Raw genomic sequence first — 8,726 nt, 5'->3', positions numbered from 1 at the left:
AAAACCAGCACTTCCTGCGCATTCCAGAAATTCATCCTGACCAACTGGCTTCTTAGGACATTAATGACCTACCTTGCCCATGTTGAGTATTTTCTTTCAGTTGCCATGGCCCCTGCTGAGCTTTAACACTGGTCCTCCACCTGGGAAAGAACATAGAATATCAGGGTTGGAAGGGACCTCAGGAGGTATCTAGTCCAACCCCCTGCTCAAAGCAAGACTAATCCCCAGACAGATTTTTGCCCCAGTTCCCTAAACAGCCCCTTCAAGGATTGAATTCACAATCCTGGGTTTAGCAGGCCAATGCTCAAACCACTAAGCTATCCCTCTCCCCTGAAAACACAAGCTAGCAGAGGATGTTTATTCATTAAACAGTGCCCATTTTTGAAAGCCTGGGGTGTGTGTGGGTGGTGGTGGGGGGGTAATAAATCACTGGATTGGCTTGCGGGGTGGGGATTCTCCATCACTTGACATTTTTAAATCAAGAGCACATGTCTCTTTCTAAAAGATCCGCTCTAGCTCAATCACAAGTTATGGGCTTGATGGAGGAATCACTGAGTGCTAAGGTAAGGGTCTGAATGGATGATCAGAATGGCCTTGGCAATATCCAAGCTTTTGTGTGACCTCCATTATGAAGCAACCACTCTGGGATTAAGCAGCACTTTCTCCCCAGCCCTCCAAACAGTCACTCCTGTATCATTTGTAACACCGATTTAATTTGATGTGGAACTCACCGGGCCAGATCCTCAGCTGGTCTGAGTGAGGAATCCCTGGCCTGTGCTATGCAGGAGGCCAGACTAGATGACCATAATGATCTTCAGATTTATGAATCGGCTTTTTGCCAGCGGAGCTATGTCGATTTACTCCAGCTGTGAATCTGGCCCACGCTGTGTCACACTGCCCTCATATTTTCCAACATGCCACTGATTTTTGTTAGGGCTTCTCAAGCAATTAAAAAAATTAATCGCGATTAATCGCGCTGTTAAACAATAATAGAATACCATTTATTTAAATATTTTTGGATGTTTTCTATATTTTCAAATATATTGATTTCAACTACAACACAGACTACAAAGTGTACAGTGCTCACTTGATATTTATTTTTTATTACAAATACTTGCACTGTAAAAAACAAATGAAATCATGTAACCCTTCTGCCAGGCTGAATTGATAGCAGCAAGGGCCGGGTTCAATACATAGGGGTCCCTTCCCCACAACATAATGCAAAACCAGCTCGAGCCCCCACCCAGTGACCTGGGAAAATCTTACACACACCCCTGGGCGCCTCAAAGAGGCAATACTTCCCCTCTCGCAAGCACAGAGTCTCGGTGTAGCAGAAAAGGTTTAATTATATGAGCTAAACAACAAGCATTAAATTGGGAAAACACCTCAACTAGAGTTCATAGATCAAACCGTGAACAAAGACCCACCCCAGGAAATTGGGCCGTGTCCTTTTCCCTGGGCTCCTGAGTCCGGCAACCCCCAAATCACCCACAGTCCCAAAAGTCCCACAATCCAAAAGTCTCTGTCCCAGGTCAGTGCAGCCCCAGAGTTCGAGAGTCTCTCTGCAGAGGTCCCCCTCCCCCAGCCTGGGTAGAAAGGGGCACCTTACGTGGTCCGGGGCCAACTGCCCTGCCTCTCCGTGGGGTTCTGCTTCCGCCTTCTCCGCGAACTGCTCCGCTCTACCAGCCACTCCACTCTGCTCCTCCAGCCGTCCTCACAAACTGCTCCGCTCCACCCCGCCAGCTGCTCTGCTCCACCAGCCGTCCCCGCAAACTGCTCGGCTCCACTCGCGCCGTGGGCCGCTCCACCCGTCCCACAGCTGCACTGCTCTGCCAACTGCTCTGATCCACCAGCTGTCCTGTGATCCGCTCCAGCCGTCCTCGCAAACTGCTCGGCTCCACTCACACCGTGGCTCCACAAACTGCTCCACTCTGCCAGCTGCTCTGCTCCACAGTATTGCTTCAGGCTCCTCCACTAGTTAGCACAGTACTCAGTGCTCTCAGCTCAGCAATTCCAGCTCTTTAGTGATTTCAGCTCACAGTAGGGGAGCACCATGCCAGTGCACCCTTAGCCTAAAGCGAGTTCAGCTCAGTAACCTGTATCTAGATTCTTAAGGGAATCAAAAATCAACTCTGATATTCCACAGTGGAGAGAGGCATAGGTGGAACTGGTGCTTCTGGCTCAGACAAGGAGCCTACACCACCAAGTACAGATACCTGTCCCCAGCCTCTCTCAATTCACTGGGTTTTGGAACCCATGTCCCTTGTCTAGCAAGTGCTATTTAGTTGATAATGAAACCCTTTATCATAAAACAGTTTTGTAGTTCCTCATTTACTTAATCAGGGTGAAAACATTTTATTCCTCCTGCCCCAATAACAAAGAAATTGGGGATCCCACAGCTGTGAAAATAACCATCCCAGGCTGCCATGGTCTATGCTAGGCGGGGGTGGGTGTGTCAATGCAAGTGCCTGAAATTCCTTTCCACACTCCCCATAATTTACCACCAGATGTTAGGGTAGAGCTCATCCTGACTCTGCTTACAATAGTATTTTTCAATTCACCTAATACAAGTACTGTAGTGCAATCTCTTTATCATGAAAGTTGAACTTAAAAATGTAGAATTATGTACAAAAAATAACTGCATTCAAAAATAAAACAATGTAAAACTTTAGAACCTACAAGTCCACTCAGTCCTACTTCTTATTCAGCCAATTGCTAAGACAAACAAGTTCGGTTACAATTTGCAGGAGATAATGCTGCCCATGTCTTGTTTACAATGTCACCTGAAAGTGAGAACAGGTGTTCACATGGCACTTTTGTAGCCGGCATCGCAAGATATTTATGTGACAGATGCGCTAAAGATTCATATGTCCCTTCATGCTTCAACCACCATTCCAGAATATATGCATGCATACTGATGACAGGTTCTGCTCAATAATGATCCAAAGCAGAGAGGACCGACATGTTCATTTTCATCATCTGAGTCAGATGTCACCCAGAAGGTTCATGAGCTTTCGTGGGTGAATACCCACTTCTTCGGATGCAAGTCTGGGCAAGAATACCCATGAAAGCTCATGCTGCAAAACGTCTGTTAGTCTATAAGGTGCCACAGGATTCTTTGCTGCTTCTACAGAACCAGACTAACACGGCTACCCCTCTGATACTTGACCCAGAAGGTTGCTTTTCTTTTTTGGTGCTTTGGTTCTGTAGTTTCCGCATCAAAGTGTTGCTCTTTTAAGACATCTGAAAGCATTCTCCACACCTTGTCCCTCTCAGATTTTGGAAGGCACTTCAGATTCTTAAACCTTGGGTTGAGTGTTGTATCTATCCTTAGAAATCTCACATCGGTACCTTCTTTGTATTTTGTCAAATCTGCTATGAAAGTGTTCTTAAAATGAACATGTGCGGGTCATCATCCAAGACTGCTATAACATGAAATATATGGCAGAATGCAGGTAAAACAGAACAGGAGACATACAATTCTCCCCCAAGGAGTTCAGTCACAAATGTAATTAACACATTATTTTTTTAAAGCGCACCATCAGCATGGAAGTATGTCCTCTGGAATGGTGGCCGAAGCATGAAGGGGCATATGAATATTTAGCATATATGGCACGTAAACACCTTGCAATGACAGCTACAAAAATGGCATGCCAATACCTGTTCTCACTTTTAGGTGACATTGTAAATAAGAAGCAGGCAGCAGTATCTCCCGTCAATGTAAGGAAACTTGTTTGTCTTAGCAATTGGCTGAATAAGAAGTAGGACTGAGTGGACTTTGTAGGCTCTAAAGTTTTACATTGTTTTGTTTTTGAGTGCAGTTATGTAACAAAAAAAAATCTACATTTGTAAATTACCCTTTCACGATTAAGAGATTGCACTACAGTACTTGTATGAGGTGAATTGAAAAATACTATTTTTCTTGTTTATCATTTTTACAGTGCAAATATTTGTAATAAAATAATAATATAAAGTGAGCAGTGTACACTTTGTATTCTGTGTTGCAATAGAAATCAATATATTTGAAAATATAGAAAAACATCAAAAATATTTAATAAATTTCAATTGGTATTCTATTGATTAATTTTTTTAATCACAGTTAATTTTTTGAGTTAACTGCGTGAGTTAACTGCGATTAATCAACAGCCCTAATTTTTGTATTGCAAAACTAGCTGTGTCATAGGAGTTGTCAGGTGGAGGAGAGGGAAGCTGTAGGTTTTGGCAGCTGCACAGGGGACAGTTGAGTCTTTTGCACCCAAGGACCATGTGGGAGGTGAATTCAGTAGCTAGGAGGCAGTTGAGGTTTCTGGTATTCTGAAGGAGGTGTTGTGACGAAGTGCGACTGTTCTTAATGTTTCCTCTGAATACTGTGGGGGTGCCTATGCATTTCTTAAGTCTCCAGCGTGCATAAATGGCCGACACTCTGTTTCCTGGCAACAAATGGCCGGGGCCCTTCCCCCCTGCAAGGGAATGGCTAAAGGTGAACAAAGAGATCAGGTGACCTCCTGGCCCTGGAAAGAGACAAAGGCCAGAAAGGAGGGGGTCTCAGTTGGGAGCTGGCTGGGGACAGGAAGTGAGGGCAGATGGGGTTGTCTGGCTCGCTAGGCCCCACAACGGACCCGGCTGAGGGGTCCCGTTCTCTGTACCTACAAGCTCTGTTTTAGATTGCGTTCCTGTCATCTAATAAACCTCTGTTTTACTGGCTGGCTAAGAGTCACGTCTGACTGCGAAGTGAAGTGGGGGTGCGTGCAGGATCCTCTGGCTTCCCCAGGACTCCGCCTGGGTGGATTCGCTGTGGGAAGCGCATGGAGGGGCAGAGGATGCTGAATGCTCCAAGGTCAGACTCAGGAAGGTGAAGCCGTGTGAGCTTCTTGCCCTGAGGACAGTCTGCTCCAAGGGAGAGGAGGCTCCCCAAAGTCCTGACTGGCTTTGTGGGGAGCAGTTCCAGAGCATCGCCTGGGGACTCTGTGACAGGCATTATCTTCAGTTCCAATAATGAGGATAGGTGTCAGGAGCTGACTATGAATTTGGAGGGGACAAAGGTTTGGATTCCTCATGACATGCCTGAGCTGCCATGAACAGGAGCTGGCTGGCCCACAGCATGCCACTGCAATATCTGTTACTACCCCCGACAGCACATTCACTTGATAGTTCTGCTAAAGAGTTCATCAGTGAAATAGATGTCATTATCATTAAACTTCAGGGTTAACATTCCATTGAGGTGAACAGGAACAAGACACACTCCTGTCACAGAGAGCTATCATCTCAGGCTGCCTGCAGACTCAGGCAGCCATCACCGCTTCTGTTATACTAGGGTCCCATATTGAAGAAGAGCATCACAACCAAAAGGGCCAGAGCCCTCGTATTGGTCAGTTTAGATTCCAGGTTACAATTCTGCTGCAATTTGTTTAAAGAAAGCCCAGCTCATAAGGAACAGGAGAGTCCTCGCTTTTCATTAAACCTGGGAACAGTAAGTGGAATGACTCAGCAGGAAAAAAAAGATACACTCAGTGTAAGAAGGGGCCATCCCAAATCATTGTCACTGATGGCACAGTGTGATTCTGCAAGAACCCCACCCTCAGCTCCCTCAGGGTTCAGAAATAAGCCACTTGCACCCAGAGTCTTTCAACACTGTTCCCCTTCTCGCAGCTGAGGGGATTTCCTGTCAGGCTTCTCCATCCTGGACACAGGAGGCCCACGGCCCTCCTTGCTGGAGGTGGGTTATAATTCACAGTCCCAGTTTCTTGAACCAGGGGTCCTCAGCCCTCCTCCCGGAGCTGGGTCATCAGCTAAATCAACTCATGCTCCTCAGATAAGGAGTCCCCAGCTCTCCTCCGGGAGCTGGATCACTCAGCATCTCCCCAGCTGGATCCATCTACTCAAGGCTTTGACCTGTCCGCTTGCAGAGGTTAACAGGCACTGGCAGCGAGGACAACAGCAGCTGCCTTCTCTTAGGGGTGCTCCCACTGAGCACCTCTCTGCAACTTACCCCGATGGCTTTGTAACAGGCCCAGGTGCTTCTTAGTCAGTTAGCTGCCTCGTTGAGCTTGTTCCCTTCAATTGAGGTCCTGGTGGATAGGGTGGGCCATGACTCCCTTTAAAGGGGCCAGCAACCCCATGGCCGTCAGCAAGGTCATTTCCTCAAGCGATCCTGTGGAATCAGCAGAACAAATCAACCTAAGCAGGGAAGGAAACAGATAGCGCCCCAGGTTAGGGGGCAGCTCAGCCGCATGGCTCCAGGGTGTGGAGCCTCGCTGTTAGGCCCAGTGTTTTTCACACAACAGAACAATCTGAGAAAAACCACAGGAGCATGGTTGAGGCTCAGATAGTCATGGTCACCAAGGCCTTATTTACACGGGGAAATTGACCACAACAGCTATTGGAGAAAAACAACTAATAGCCAGGGCCGGCTCCAGACCCCAGCGCGCCAAGCACGCGCGTGGGGCGGCATTTTGCCGGGAGGGCGGCAGGCGGCTCCGGCGGACCTTCCGCAGTCATGCCTGCGGGAGGTCCACCGAAGCCGTGGGACCAGCAGACCTCCCGCAGGCATGACTGCGGAGGGTCCGGTGGTCCTGCGGCTCGGGTGGACCTCCCGCAGGCATGCCTGTGGATGCTCCACCGGAGCCGCGGGACCAGCGGACCCTCCGCAGGCACGTCTGCAAGAGGTCCCCTGGAGCCGCGGGACCGGCGACCGGCAGCGCGCCTCCTGCGGCGCGCCGCCGTGCTTGGGGCGGCCAAATTCCTAGAGCCGCCCCTGCTAATAGCTCATCCAGAATAGCTTCCTGTGTGGACAAACGCTAACTATTCACACACAGACACCCACCCCACACACACAGTCAGCACCACTAGAGAGATCACAAACTTTAAAGGGATACTGCCCTATTCCTCCACATATACACCAACCTTCCCAAAGCCATTCATTCTGTTCCCCGACACAGCCAGTTTCTAGCACTATCCCATAGCTCCTGTGCAAGTGGAGGCGCTGCTCAGGGTCATTGGGTCCTGCTCTGTCACCCCAGGCTCCAAACCAAACGCCTAGTGCTAAACACCCCTGCATGTTGGGAACGTTCCGATCTACGCGCAAACTCTGTGGAATAAGCAGGATAAAACATCCCTCTTCCTAACCCAGACAGCAAGAGCAGAAACTTTTTTTTAAGTACGAAACATGCTGGAGGCTGAATCAATCTTTTTTTTTGCTTTGTACCATAGCAGCAGAACAAGCACTGACTTATCAAACTTAGCACTGGCAAACGGAAATAGCTCTTCATGCGACGCATAGTGAAACTGACCTCGCTGTCACAGGAAATCATTGAGTCACTTACTGGTGAGTGGACTTTTTTTGCTTTTAAGAGGCAGGCTCATTTTTTCATGCTAAGATAACAAAGGGAAATGGAATCTCATGCTCCAGGGCACAAACTGGTCACCTATACAGGTCAAGAAGAGTTTTAACCCCATCCCCTCCCGGTGACCATCATGATCCAGTTGCTCTAAAAGGCCGATCCAGCTCCCTTTGAGTTCAGTGGGAGGAGGTTGGTCCCTAAATACAGGATGGGGGCTGGCGGAGTTTACCTTCCAGTGAAACATCAAGTACAGGCTATGGTCCGAGCCAGGATATCAGATTTGATAGGCAAGTGGCCCAGTTTGGGAAAGCAAATCCCGTGCTCCTAATCTCACTTTGTTGAGCTCCTGAGGCATGTAAACAGGAAGAGAGTAAAGTCAGTGGAGAACCTCTGCCATCTCTCTTAATGGGCCATCAAAGCACTTCATCAAAGACATAACCTTTGAAGCCCCATAAAACTACCAGAGAGAAGCGCTATCAGCCTCAGCATCTGATTGGTTCTCACCCTGCTCCAGGCACTCTGCATTTTTCCTTCCTCTCCTCTTGGTGCTGCATAACTAGGAAGGCTGCTTTCTGGAGCTCACACTGGTTGAACAACTCGTAATGTACGTCCATCCTTTGAAGGCTGATGAGGAGCTGCAGGTGCTGGCTGTAGAAAGGTTGCTGATCCTCCCGGAACTATGGTAACTGAGGCCCTGGTGTACCATCATTATTGTATCACTGTCTCCATCTCGCTCCAGACACCACATCACAGCTCCTAGTATGATCTATCTATCAATGTACCTATCCATCTATCTATCTAGATATCCTCCTAGATCTTAGTATACTGATCTACCTATCTATGTAGGATTGTTTGAAGGCATGGGGTATCTAAGCTCCTATAGGAACACAGGAATTGTCAGACTGGATCAGACCCAAGATCCAGCTAGCCCAGTATTCTGTCTCCATTAGGGTGACCAGATGTCCCAATTTTATAGGGACATTCCCGATTTTGGGTCTTTTTCTTATATAGGCTCCTATTACCCCCAACCCCCTGTCCTGATTTTTCGCATGTGCTGTCTAGTAACCCTAGTCTCCATAACTGTGAGTAGCATCAGCTGCTTCAGGGGAAGGTGTCAGAACCCCGCAGTAGCAGATATGGGGTAATCTACCCTGATGTTGTCTCCCCCGATCTCAAATAGTTAGTGAGATTGGCTTAAATCCTGACTCATGAATGTTCTTTAGCCTTGAAGATTTCCATTGTTATTCCAATGATTTAGATTGTGTTAGTATTTAGGAGCCTCAGGCATGGAGCTACCCCACTGCACTAGTTCTGTGTTTCTGCAGAGCCTTGCCTTTAGGAGCTGGAGGTAAGTCTTTCCTAAGTCTAGTCATCATGGGGATCCAA

This window comes from Mauremys mutica, chromosome 4 (genome assembly GCF_020497125.1).
Source record: "Mauremys mutica isolate MM-2020 ecotype Southern chromosome 4, ASM2049712v1, whole genome shotgun sequence".
In the NCBI taxonomy this organism is placed as follows: Eukaryota; Metazoa; Chordata; order Testudines; family Geoemydidae; genus Mauremys; species Mauremys mutica.
This window is presented reverse-complemented; position numbering follows the sequence as displayed.